The sequence below is a fragment of the Moschus berezovskii genome, chromosome 5, assembly GCF_049115385.1.
Source record: "Moschus berezovskii isolate FMDL1 chromosome 5, NW_MosBer_1.0, whole genome shotgun sequence".
NCBI lineage: Eukaryota > Metazoa > Chordata > Mammalia > Artiodactyla > Moschidae > Moschus > Moschus berezovskii.
The window spans coordinates 53897847-53912143 of NC_142464.1; the positions used below are offsets into that span (position 1 = coordinate 53897847).

Genomic DNA, 14297 nt, shown 5'->3' on the forward strand with positions numbered 1-14297 from the left:
GAATGGACTTGTTGGAGTTGGTGGTGGACAGGGAGGCCTGGTGTGCTGTGATTCATGGGGTTGCAAAGAGTCGGACACGACTGAGCGACTGAACTGAACTGAACTGAGGGGTAAACCAGGCCGCCAAGCAAAAAGGGAGGGGTCACAGTAAGTTACCACATACAGCTGTTTTCCTGAAAGGGTAAGCACTCCTCAATTTACAAGGGCTGCAGAGACAGAACTCTATCACTCAAGGTGATGCAGAGATGAGGAACACACCCTAACCCTTCAACATCCCTCCCTCCTGAGGATCAGCACAGTCAAGCATCTTTTTTCACAGTTAATGTCCATTGAGGTATGTTATTTCTGCATTCGGCTTCTTTCTTTTTGATTTTGAATCTGTACTTTCATCTTTACTTTATGAGATGCCTTTGTTTCCAGATGCACTTAAAGACATAGCCAGCTATAATGGCAATCATATTACAACATATAAATGTATCAAATTAACATGTTGACACCTTAAATTTACAAGTTATATGTAAATCTATTTCAATATTCTTTAAAAAAAAAAAAGAGGCCAGAGGGTACACAGTTTATGTATAGTCAGGAAATGTATTTAATTGGCATCACTATGCTTTCTTGAGGAGGGCACGGCAACCCACTTCAGTATTCTTGCCTGGAGAATCTCGTGGACAGAGGAGCCTGGTGGGCTACACATCCATAGGTTGCAAAGAGTTGGACATGACTGAAGCAATTTAGCACATGTGCACACACCATGTTTTCTTGGGGCTTCCCTGATGGCTCAGTGGTAAAGAACCTGCCTGCCAATGCAGGGGACACAAGTTCAGTCCCTGGTTCAAGAAGATCTCCTGGAGGAGGAAATAGCAACCTACTCCAGTATTCTTGCCTGGGAAATCCCATGGACAGAGGAGCCTGGCAGACTACAGTCTACGGTGTTGCAAAAGTCAGACACGACTTAGCGATTAAGTAACAACAGCAACCATGTTTTCTTCCTGTAGAAGAAGAAAATAACTAGAAAGAGAAATCTTACTACATCTCTCACAACTGCCACCTGAAATCCTACTACTTTAATATCAGTATTATTAGTGTGACAGGAAGAAAACTATATGTGTGATAAGAAAGGTAATTTCTTGTTTTCCATTGGGTTCCAACGAGGAAAACCCTCCAAATATCCATGCTAAGTGGGGTGGTGAGTGTGAGTGTGCAAGCTGGGAGAAGGCTTTTGAGGGCCAGCTTGCTTTGTTTAAGGGAGAGGAAGAAGGAAGATACATAGTGGAGGAAGGAGAGAAAGAGAATTCCAGAGAGGACAGTCCATAGTGCTGCAGGGTCTATTTGAGGGAGAAGGGAGAACCACAGAGCAGTTATTGGCGAAAAAGAAATATTGCAAGAAGAACTGAGACGCTTAAGTGGGGATTTTATGTGCATCTTATGCTGTGTGATGTAACATTCTTCACCATCTATTTCTCTCCAGTGCCTTTAGCAGCTTTTCTCTTGGTGTGGGGGTTAAGAACACAGACCCTGAAGCCAGACGCTGCATTTCAACTCTTGGGCCCACACACACACTGACTGTGTGACTTTGGGTGATTTAATGTGACATCTTCAAGCTTCGAGGGCTTCCCAGGTGGTGCTAGTGGTAAAGAACCAATGCTGCAGATGTAAGAGACACAGGTTCAATCCCTGGGTCAGGAAGATCCCCTGGAGGAGGGCATGGCAACCCACTCCAGTATTCTTGCCTGGAGAAACCGAAGGACAGAGGAGCCTGGTGGACTACAGTCCATAGAGTCACAAAGAGTTGAATATGTCTGAAATGACTTAACACTCAGCACTTCAAGTTTTGGTTTCCTTATTTGTAAAACAGTGATAATAAGATGACCTACCTCATAAAGTTTTTGTGAGAATTAAGTGTATTAATACATGCAAAGGGGCTTGTAATTGGCCTGGCACATACCAGGCTAGAACTTTCTGAAATTTTGTTTGTTTTGGTTTTAGGAGGATGTGACAAAGAGCTAAGTTCTCTTTTCCAGAAGTAAGATGAGAACAAGGACTGCTCCAAAAGACCAGTCACATCTGATACTTTCATAATCATTATTACTATTGTTATTGTCCTTATTTTGGATCTCCCTCTTAACATGCATTTATGTACACACAGTTTGCTTATTATATTTGCATGTATGCTGCTGCTGCTGCTGCTAAGTCACTCCAGTCGTGTTCGACTCTGTGCGACCCCACAGACAGAAGCCCACCAGGCTCCCCCATCCCTGGGATTCTCCAGGCAAGAACACTGGAGTGGGCTGCCATTTCCTTCTCCAATGTTTGAAAGTGAAAAGTGAAAGTGAAGTCGCACAGTCATGTCCGACCCTTAGCGACCCCACGGACTGCAGCCTACCAGGCTCCTCCATCCATGGGATTTTCTAGGCAAGAGTACTGGAGTGGCTTGCCATTGCCTTCTCTGATTTGCATGTATAGCCCCTCATTATTCCTTCATTCAAGTAATCATTGTTCTTTGATTCAGTCAACATTTATTGAGCACTTATTATTGATACTTTCTAGATGGAGAAAGTAGACTGTCCTCTTCTTGGCAGCAAAGAGAAGCAGGAACATAATAAGAGCAGCTGCTGCTAAGTCACTTCAGTCATGTCCGACTCTGTGTGACCCCATAGATGGCAGCCCACCAGGCTCCCCCGTCCCTGGGATTCTCCAGGCAAGAACACTGGAGTGGGTTGCCATTTCCTAGTCACCGCAAATGCTGCACAAATTAATAAAGTCACGGGAAGAGTTCCTGCAGTCTTCCATATAGGAAGACCACCGCTGGAAAAAGTAAAGTAGTAGGAATTAATCCACATTTGTCAAATTTATACTGCCTGTGACCATGTCAACAACAAATGTATCATGTCTTCATTACTCAAGAAGTTTCCAAGCCCATCGTCTCAATTATAATTACTTGCACAATAAGATCTTTATAATCTCACCCTTTGTTCAGGGCACAAATCTTCCTAAATTCCTCAGCAAACTTTTCCCAAAATGGCATTGCTTGCCCACCCCTAATTACAGTCCCTTTTATTTGCATGTGACTTTTCTCATGACAAAATTAATCCCACGAGGAGGCAGTACCAGGAATGCTCCATCTAACTGAACTCCAACTGTGTTCTTGGCTCATCACTCTCTTGGACAAATAAGAATGTAAACATTCCACAGCCTCCTCCTTCTCTTGTCTGCTCTCCCACAATGTCTTGCTGTTTGGTGCAAGTTCTGAATTAATGAACCTAACACAGTCTACATCTGTAATCTAAACTGTACGCACTTTCCTTCTGTAATAAAACATTTCTTTTCTGATGAATAGTTTCCCAAACTCTGCCTGTTGTTATCTTCCCTGGAATGGACACCTTTAGAAACATAAATTTTCTACTTAGGTTAAAAGGTAAATATCACAAAGTCCATTTAAAGTCATAAAAGAGCAGTGAAGTAATTTCAGGTTAAACTAGATGATGGCCAGAGAATTTTTTTCATTTATGTCCTGAATTCCCACAATATCACTCACCTACTTCACTGAAAATGTTGGGCTTTCTAGATTCTAAATAATTAGAATTAAATTGTAAACTGCTAAACATTTTTTATCTGTGATCTAAGGCAGCTGTCCACTCAGAGATGCTAAAAATGAATAACTGTAACATAAAATTCTATTGCTCTGTACCCCACCTAAACCATCATTTCCCAACATACTGCACCTCTTGACTCTAGCATCCCATCTTGTTTTAAACTGGTGTTTTAAATTGGTATTTCCACTATTTCAGAAGTTTGAAGTCCCCTACCAAAAATTGCATTTACATTCTAAATCAAGCAAACAAACAAACAAAAAATACCTACTGGCTTCCTGAAAGATCAGCATTATACAGAGGGTTTGAATCTCAATACCCTACTTGCTAGGGTAGCTCAGTGGTAAAGAATCCACCTGCAAGGCAGGAAATGCTGAAGACGGGCTCGATTCCTGGGTGGGGAAGATCCCCTGGAGGAGGAAATGGCAACCCACTATTCTTGCCTGGGAAAGCCCATGTTCAGAGAAGCCTGGTGGGCTACAGTCCTTGGGGTCGAAAAAGAGTTGGACACGACTGAGCACACACACACCCCACTTACTACCTTAATCAAGGGACTTGGCCTCCCTGTATAACATGGTTGAAAGTTCTGAGCTCTGAAAACTTTGTAGGTCTGTATGAAACAATCATCATTCATTTAATAACTGTTGATTGAACAGTTTCCAAGTAGAAGGCACGAGGCCATAAGCTCTGCAGGATACAAAGATGAGTTAGAGAAAAATAATGCCCTGAAGAAGCTTAGGATTTAGATAAATATCAATAACTATAATTCAAGTTGGAAACACCTTCAACCAGGTTCCACAGCAGAGGTTGCCTCCTCCAAGAGGCCCTCCTGAGTACTCCGTTTAATGTGGCCCTCGTTCACTCTTCGTCACTGCTCCTAGTTTAGCTTCTCACAGCACTTTCGTTATCTGACATTACCGTGGTTATTACTTTTTGTTTACTAGATTTTAGTTTCTTCCTTGAACGTGAGAGCACCATGAAAACAGAGGCTTCCTCTGTCCTATTCATCACTGTAAAACAATGCTTCATAAATATCTGTGGATGAACAGACAAGAGGTTCAAAAGTAAAAGCTCAAAGAAGGTAGCAGTGAGACAGTGCTTCTGTGTAAAATTGCTTGGAAAAACACTAACAGTTTTCTCAATAGGAACATTCTAATCTGTGAACAGTTTGTCTCAAGAGGATACTGTCTTCAAGGACTGAGCCTGGAGACGGAGCTTGGTGGGGAGCCTTACTGAATGAGCATGAAGGAGAGAGAGAAGCCTGTCTTCCAACCAGCCCCCAAAAGTAACGATCTCGCCCTATGTATGAAACTGACCCGTGGCATCTTCCTTTCCAAAGAAAGAAAATCCAATTCCGGCAGATGAAGCAGCCCTTTCACACTGCTCCTCAGTTCAGTTCAGTTCAGTTGCTCAGTCGTGTCTGACTCTTTGCGACCCCACAAATCACAGCACGCCAGGCCTCCCTGTCCATCACCAACTCCCGGAGTTCACTCAAACTCATGTCCATCGAGTCGGTGATGCCATCCAGCCATCTCATTCTCTGTCGTCCCCATCTCCTCCTGCCCCCAATCCCTCCCAGCATCAGAGTCTTTCCCAGTGAGTCAACTCATCGCATGAGGTGGCCAAAGTATTGCAGTTTCAGCTTTAGCATCAGTCCTTCCAATGAACACCCAGGATTGATCTCCTTTAGAATGGACTGGTTGGATCGCCTTGCAGTCCAAGGGACTCTCAAGAGTCTTCAACACCACAATTCAAAAGCATCAATTCTTCGGCGCTCAGCTTTCTTCACAGTCCAACTCTCACATCCATACATGACCACAGGAAAAACCATAGCCTTGACTAGACGGACCTTGGTTGGCAAAGTAATGTCTCTGCTTTTTAATATGCTATCTAGGTTGGTCATAACTTTCCTTCCAAGGAGTAAGGGTCTTTTAATTTCATGGCTGCAATCAGCATCTGCAGTGATTTTGGAGCCTCAAAAAATAAAGTCTGACACTGTTTCCACTGTTTTCCCATCTATTTCCCATGAAGTAATGGGATCAGATGCCATGATCTTTGTTTTCTGAATGTTGAGCTTCAAGCCAACCTTTTCACTCTCCTCTTTCACTTTCATCAAGAGGCCTTTGAGTTCCTCTTCACTTTCTGCCATAAGGGTGGTGTCATCTGCATATCTGAGGTTATTGATATTTCTCCCAGCAATCTTGATTCCAGCTTGTGCTTCTTCCAGCCCAGCATTCCTCATGATGTACTCTGCATATAAGTTAAATAAACAGGGTGACAATATACAATCTTGACATACTCCTTTTCCTATTTGGAACCAGTCTGTTGTTCCATGTACAGTTTTGACTGTTGCTTCCTGACCTGCATACAGGTTCCTCAAGAGCTGCTCCTAGTGGGTTATTTAACACAACTAAGTTTCATATACATCAACACCTCATGTGAGCAATCATAAACTTGTACTAGAGAGCCTTTAGCCTTTAGAATATACTTTAAAGTCAGTATATTAAGTAGTAATAAGATAACTACCATTGAAAATAGGGGAAAAAAATCCTGAAAATGCTCTAAGGTAATTTTTTAATATGATTAGATGAAATTTAAACAACCCAGGAAAGAGCCATGCCTTGTCTGAAAAGTCTATAATTAAATGTCTAATAAAAAGAAAATGACCTATAATTGTCACCATTTCTTTTCATACTTACAGTCCTTGTAAGATCAATAGTAATATGTGTGTTTTTACAACCTCATTATAGTTAAACCGCATTTGCTAACAATTGCTTCCTTCTTCATTAAAATAATGTTTCATTTCAATAACTGCTGCAAGTGTCAAGTCAATTTACCCAGAGCTCCTTGATTTCCAGGTTGCTAATGCTCTGCACATACCACACACAGCTATTCTCATTTGTAATCTCAATGGGAATTCTCTCCACCAAATGACAATGAAAGCATGCTCTTCCTTTCAGTCTTCTCCCAGGGCAGGGGAACTACAGAAATTGTCATCCTTTGTGTTTCAGCATGGGACATGATTTGGGGGAGTCTAAAAATAAATTTGTTTTTGATGTTTGAGATGAACCAGGGACTCAATTAATAGCCCTTGGTTGTTGAAGTCCCTTTGGAGTAGAGGTGAGTGATGACATTAAGAACCTCTCCAGAGAGAGAATTCACATTTATAAAATTCCTACTCTATATGTGCCGAAAACATCTATAACTGTGTGTTATTTACCACCATGTGTCTTAGACTGTTTCACTTTGGGAGAGTGAAGAAGTGAGAACATATACTCCAAGGTCACCATTCAATATTCATAACAACCTTCTGGGATGGGACACTTCTATACAGTGTAGCTTCCAGCTTGGACTTAAGCTATGTCCGTTTTCCTGTGTGCAATACAATAGCCATCAGTTGTCTCTCTGCATGAAGGAGTGAAAAATTTTGAGTGAGGACTCGCACTAAGGGAAGGTGAACCCGTCCATCTTGACCTAGTTACAAATATCCTACTGAAAGGCCAGTAGAATGTGGAGTCAGACATGACTCCGTGACTGAACAACAACTACGGTAGAATGTGGTATTTGTCACTGACGTTCTTGAACCCACTCAGAAGGATTCACGTCTGGGTCTTAAGATAAAAGGATATAAAAACAAAACAAGAAAAACACAGAGTCACTTCTCTAGAAACTGTGTGTGCCCACAAACCTTAAGCTTTACCACCACCTCCCTCTCACCAGACTAGAGGGTCCTCTGCAATCCAGCTTTGCTAGGGCATTGTGGGAAAATCCTCTCACATTCCTTTAGAAGAATGTCCAGAAGCAATCTCCTCTCTCTGGACATTGTCACGGTGGGCATATTCTGGAACTGTTCTCATTGTTTTGTTACCAAATTCAAATGAAGCCAAAACACGGAGTAAAACAAAACAAAGCCAACAGAATCATAAGAAACCAGAGTTTATGCCTCTGGAGTTCATCAACCTGAAGGTGTTTTGGCAGAAACTATTCCTCTCGTATTTATTCTCCCCACCATCCGTGTATTAAAGCCCCTGTTATAGCTAAACACTTGGCTGTCCAGAATAAAGCCATCCTCTCCCTGCAGGTTGGTGTCTCCATGTGACTCAGATCTGGCTGGTGGAATACAAGCAGAAATGTCATGTTCTAGGAACCCTGCTTACAAGACAGCTTGTTCACGGACATCATCCTTCTCCTCCCTGCTGTCGGGAACATGAATACAAGGAGTGGAGCTCTAAGCACCGTCTTGGACTACGACGACAGAGCTGACCCTTTTTGGAAATGACGCAGAAGGAGCCTGAAAGAAGAGGAAAGTTCCTCCAAATTGTGTTGAGCACAGCTGTGCTGGAAGCCATGGCCTTCCCATCTCTGATTTTGTATGTAGGAGAAACAAAGTTTGTTTAAGTCACTGTTCATTTGATTTTCTGTTTCTCACAGGCTAAACTAATCTTCACTGGTACATATGCTTTGTAACCCCTGGGCTTCTACTGTTTTTGTCTAACAGACAGTGAATTCTACTTGCTTGATGTGTTTGGGTTGAGTTTTCCAATAACCCGCAATCAAAAGCATCCTAAGTAATACATAAACTAAGGCAGCCTCATCCTCACTTGGTTATGCACCACCTTATAGCTTCGGCACCTCAAAGCATGCAGTGTGTTGTTGGCTAACTCCAGGGTAGAGCCGGCATCAGAGAGGTGGTACCCTTCAGCAGAACTTACCCCTCAACAGGAGCCAGAAGATATGACAATGCCCATCAGAAGGGGAAAACTAAAGAGAAACATGCACTCCACATGGCAGTCAACGTGACAACTCAGTGGGTTTGCCCGGGAGTTAATGCTAGACACTCCAAGATTCAGAAATATTTGGCTATGCCATCAACTAGATATATATATATATATACACAACAAGAATTAGTTGAATATGCCTTATCACCCTTAAATTGAGCCCTTTTTAACCAACAGGTTGGGGAGAACAGAAAAAGTTGAACTCCATACAGATGGGAAAATAAGCTCAGAAAAGTTAAATACCTTGCCCAAGTTCAAGTAACTAGCCTCACAATTTGAATCAACACCAAATTCTTACAAAGGGATATTTTCATGTCATATTTTTTCTTATAATATTAGTTATTACTTTTCTCTAAACTCATGTGTCCTTGTTGTGTGCCAAGGATTTTCTAACATTGGATGAACAACTAAACCATATTGACAGTAACACTCACTGACCCAATAAAACTGAAGATAACCTATCAGGAATGTTCATACTTGAAAGTTCCCTTCTAGGTCCTCTGATTCTATGACCCAATCACTATAAATGTTAAACTGTAATTTTGAAACTCAATCTATGTACCTTTTAATAATGTACATATTCCTTCATAACTTTAAATAAGAATAAATAAGATTTAGTTTGGTATTGGAATAATCTAAATAATTCACACTGTAGGATTGTTCATTGTTAAAAAATCTTCTTTCCAGTTTCAACCAGTTGGCCTCAGCTTTGGGACACGTGTAAATTAGTAAACCTGGCAGAGAGAAAAGACATTTTTCCAAGAGTTGGCCAGAAAATGTGTGATTTTTTTTTTCCCCTGCAGGCTGTTGTCTTACCCATTGCAAGGGGTGAATCTCAAGAGATTCAGAAGCTTAATTTGAATAAACAAGCAAAAGTTTGGATGCTTATCAAAACTCTGGCAAAACTAGGCCAGAAATGGACCTGATTTTCTAGTGAGGTTTCTAGTATTTCCTGTTTCCAGTAGGATGGAATATCTTGGGAAGAGTCTACTAATGACTGGAACCAGCTGGACATAACTGGAGACCACTCAAAGACTAAGAAACAAGAGAAAAGATAGTGTATGCTGCTTCAAGCTACAAGAGAGATGGAGATAATTAAAACATGGTGCCGAAAATAAGTATCAACTAGTTGACTTGTTGCTTCTTTTATTTTCCTCAGAAAAAAAATCTGAAACATTTTATCCTTTCTGCATTTGATACTGTTCCAGAAAAAAATATCTACCCAGTAGACCTCACACCATCTATAGCGTGGACTGCAAACAAATGTACGCAGTGACCCAGAGCCATGGAGGGAAAGGGGCTATTTATCTACTCTTGGACATGCCTAAATCCCTGTGCGCCAACAAGCTGGAAGAGGCCACAATGCAATCTATGATAAATAATAGTCTGATAATGAGTCATCTTTCCCTGAGCCAAATAGGACTATCCTCACAGAGGTTAACCCTCTGTGGTAAACACAATTGATCAAAGCATAGCATCCCTTCCAACTTCCTTCTGGTGTGCCTGCTGGTACAGAAGACATCGTAAAGCTGAACGGTGTTTCCCAGACTTCTTTGCAGCTGCAGTTCTGGATGTCATTTGAATTCCACTCATTGGAAGCACTAGTGTAAGATCTGAGGTTGAATTGTGGGGTGGAGACTTCTGCTACTTCTACAGGCAAACACCACCACCATAGCCAAATTAGTGAGGTCCCAGTAACCTCTTATTTGCTTCGTGTGAGTCTAGTGGCAAGGTGCAGGCTGTTCATTTTTCAAGTACGGATTCTAGAGCTGACAGATATCAAAAGCTCATTGACTATGGCTCTAAGGTATAGTTCGAGCCGAGGCAGAAAACGAGAGACAACCTCAACAGAAGTAGGTTACCTTTATTCAGGCAAGGAGCGGCAACAGTCGGCCTAATGACCAGGCTGAGCGTGAGAGGGATCAGGGAGGCTTCATATCTAAAGGGAACATTTGTGGAAGCGATAAGGGAAACGCTAGTCAGGCAGGACGTTTTGGGTAATCTTTAGTTGAGATGGCATTTGTAGTTGAACAGGGGGTGGGAGGTTTTGGGCAGGGGGTGATAAGTCCAGGTAGATGCAACTGGCCCGGAGCATCAGGGCAGAACTTAAAGTTTGGTTTTGTTTTCCTGGAAGTTAGATGACTCAGCAAGGGCCTTTGAGACCATTGTTTTCTTTTCTAGGCCCAAGGACTCCTTCAATGGCACATTCTTGATGATGCTGGTGTCCTAACTGTGTGCCCTAATGGTACTGGATCCGTGATGGTGGCCATGGAAGGCAGTTCTAGAACCAGCAGCTACAGCAGCAGTTTCCACATTCAGTGAGTAGGTTCCCAATTATGGAAGATTTAGTGGCTAATTTGGTGTCCCTTTTCTGCAGTATGGCATTGAAAGTCATCCCTATAGATGAAACCTTCCCAATAATTCTATATGCCACCAAATATTCCCCAATAAACCCCTTTCTCTTTTAAGTGGACTAGGGCTTCCCTTGTGGCTCAGCTGGTAAAGAATCTGCTTGCAGTGCCGGAGACCTGGGTTCGATCCCTAGGTTGGAAAGATCCCCTGGAGAAGGGAAAGTCTACCCACTCCAGTATTCTGGCCTGGAGAATTCCATGGACTGTATACTCCATGGGGTCACAAAGAGTCTGACACAACTGAATGACTTTCATTTGGATTTTAAATGGACTAAAGTGTGTTTAAAACCATTGAACCCTAACCAATGCAACTCAAGAAGAATCCCCAACTTCTTTCCAGTTTTACACATGGATCTGGGATACAATGAATGAGAAGTGAAGGTGGAGTAGAAAAGAGAAAACATATTTCCAGGATCTGATTGAACTAGGGAGACTGTCACCCAGGAAGTCATTTCTGAATTGATGAGTTGTGAGGGAGAGAGAAAACCAGAAGCCAGGAAATGGAGCCAAGGTCAGAACAGAAGATAAATTAAATTCTGTGTTAATTGGGAGTGGCTGAGATGAAGAGAGAGACCAGGGATGAGTTGCAAGGTCTGTAGCAGAGTTGAAAGCGTGGAGCAATGGGAGGGATGCAACTCTGGGTGACCCTAAGTTCTTCAGGTTATTATAATCAATTAGTTCTTCAGAACTGGGTAGAAATGGGCTCAAACACCACTGCTACACATCCTATAAGACTGGCATTCCCCCAGCACACCAAAATACCTGGGAAAGGAGAAGCGACCCTGTCCCTTCTAATCCTCTCAGGTCCCCATTTCTACTGTTTCGTCCATCTCTGCACTGCGTTCCACTCTCCAGAAGAGCCGCTCCATTCCCCAAGGTCACCACTTCAAAGCCGCCACTTCCCAAAGTGTTACCAGGTCAAGACAGGGTGTAGCAGATCTTCACACCACAGCTCGTTAGAGAAAGCCACAAAGTGGAAAGAGTCCCTTTCTTAAAAGTCCTTTGGCCGACTTCAGCTTGAAAAACTCTCTGGTTCTTTCTTGAGTTCTTATCTCATCTCATCCAGTCTTGTTCAAGACTCTCCTCTTTCCTGCAGAAAATACTTATTTCTTTCATCTGCTGAGCAGTTTAAATTTTTTTCCCCTGTCTCGTCCAGTCTGGTCTTCCCAGTTGGTCCTTTTTCCAGGCAAAATGGCCCATTGAGACAGTCTCCTAAAAGGTCCTCCACCACTAACTCTTAAATCAGGGTAGAGAATGGATCTGAAGACATGGTAGAGAGGGTTTATATGAAGCTAAGTCCAAACTGTGGAAAATTCTGAAAGAGATGGGAACACCAGACCACCTGACCTGCCTCTTGAGAAACCTATATGCAGGCCAGGAATCAACAGTTAGAACTGGACACAGAACAACAGACTGGTTCCAAATAGGAAAAGGAGTGAGTCAAGGCTGTATATTGTCACCCTGCTTATTTAACTTATATGCAGAGTACATCATGAGAAACGCTGGGCTGGAGGAAGCACAAGCTGGAATCAAGATTGTCAGAAGAAATATCAATAACCTCAGATATGAAGATGACACCACCCTTATGGCAGGAAGTGAAGAAGAATTAAAGAGCCTCTTGATGAAAGTGAAAGAGGAGAGTAAAAAATTGGCTCAATGCTAAACATTCAGAAAACTAAGATCATGGCACCTGGTCCCATCACTTGATGGCAAATAGATGGGAAAACAGTGGAAACAGTGTCAGACTTTATTTTTTGGGGCTCCAAAATCACTGCAGATGGTGATTGCAGCCATGAAATTAAAAGACGCTTACTCCTTGGAAGAAAAGTTATGACCAACCTAGGTAGCATATTAAAAAGCAGAGACATTACTTTGCCAACCAAGGTCTGTCTAGTCAAGGCTATGGTTTTTCCAGTAGTCATGTATGGATGTGAGAGTTGGACGACAAAAGAAAGTTGAGCCCAAGGAATTGATGCTTTTGAACTGTGGTGCTGGAGAAGACTCTTGAGAGTCCCTTGGACTGCAAGGAGATCCAACCAGTCCATCCTAAAGGAGATCAGTCCTGGGTGTTCATTGGAAGGACTGATGTTGAAGCTGAAATTCCAATACTTGGGCCACCTGATGCAAAGAGCTGACTCACTGGAAAAGACCCTGATGCTGGGAAAGATTGAGGGCAGGAGAAAAAGGGGATGACAGAGGATGAGATGGTTGGATGGCATCACCGACTCGATGGACATGAGTTTGGGTAGACTCCGGGAGTTGGTGATGGATAGGGATGCCTGGCGTGCTGTGGTTCATGGGGTCACAAAGTGTCGGACATGACTGAGCGACTGAACTGAACTGAACTGAAGTCCAAAATGAGAGATGAGAGATAGCATCCAGGCTCAGGGGGAAGGGGTGATTCACCTTGGACTCCTCCCTCTGAGATGGAGGGAAACAGAAGCAACAAAGCAGGTAGAAGGAGGAAGACTATTTCCGCTATTATTCCTGTAAGGCTGGGAAGCCAGTGGGCAGGTCCACTTTCCCTTTGACTCAGCCTTGGCACTTCCATGGTAGTGGAACATAGTGGTTAAGAGTCTGCCCTGAAGCACTAGGCTGCCTGAATATAAATATTTCCCCCCCTACTCACCAGTTATGTGACTTTCAGGCAAGTTTGCCTGACAGTCTGCATTTGGGAAATGAGGATAACAATAGCACCTATCTGGTAGAGCTGAGAGGAATATTAAATGAGAAAATTTATGAAGTGCATAGAATAGTGACAATATCTTCAGTGCTCTATCAAAGTCTGTTATAATTATGCTAACAGAAGTGCCCTCTTAAAGGAACCAGAGTCGTGCGGACACATCCAAGACCCAGAACATTCAGTGGGGCAGTAGAGAGAGATTAAGGAACAAAGCTCCCATCTGACTGTTTAAAGCTGATGACTCTGCACAAACTGCTTAACCTGTCAAAAGCTATTTTCTCATCCATAAAGTAGGGGTGACTCTACCTACCTCATAGAGCTTTCTAAGGACAAAGGACGATGATGTTTATAAAGAGGGTAGCACAATTTCACTAATAAGTCCCTTCTTCTCCAGGAAGTTGTCTCCACTTCCAAACTGATTTCTTATTCTTGATCTTCCACAATCCGTCCTTAAAGATTAAAAACACCAGCAACAATAAACCATAAATGTCTCTCTTGACTTCCTCTTTTTTTTTTTTTTGACATTTCCTCCTGTGTTCTCAGTAGATTTTATAAACAAAAGGAAATGGAATAGAATAAAATTGAAGCAATACTAAATATACCTTCATAATAATAATGTTTATCACCAGCATAAATCAGACTTGCCAGAGGGCAGACAGGATCCATTTTTTTTCTTTCTCTCATTGCCCATTCAACAAGCTCTTTGGCCCTCTTCTTGCCTACCCTGGGATGAAATTTCTGATTTGGTTCCATAGCTTTCCCCATTATTCTTAGATACTAAAAAGTCCTTAGGTTTTTCTCAACCATTAAAGAGACCAATCCAATGCAATAA

The 14297-nt window shown here is 42.4% G+C and overlaps 1 long non-coding RNA gene across 1 annotated transcript; it reads left to right on the plus strand.

Annotated features, from left to right (window-relative positions):
- Window positions 1–215: 215 nt before the first annotated feature.
- Window positions 216–9446, plus strand: LOC148777829 (uncharacterized). The gene is made up of 3 exons (XR_016037370.1): window positions 216–334; window positions 7675–7963; window positions 9175–9446. It is a non-coding gene; the product is annotated as an uncharacterized LOC148777829 (long non-coding RNA).
- Window positions 9447–14297: the final 4851 nt, after the last annotated feature.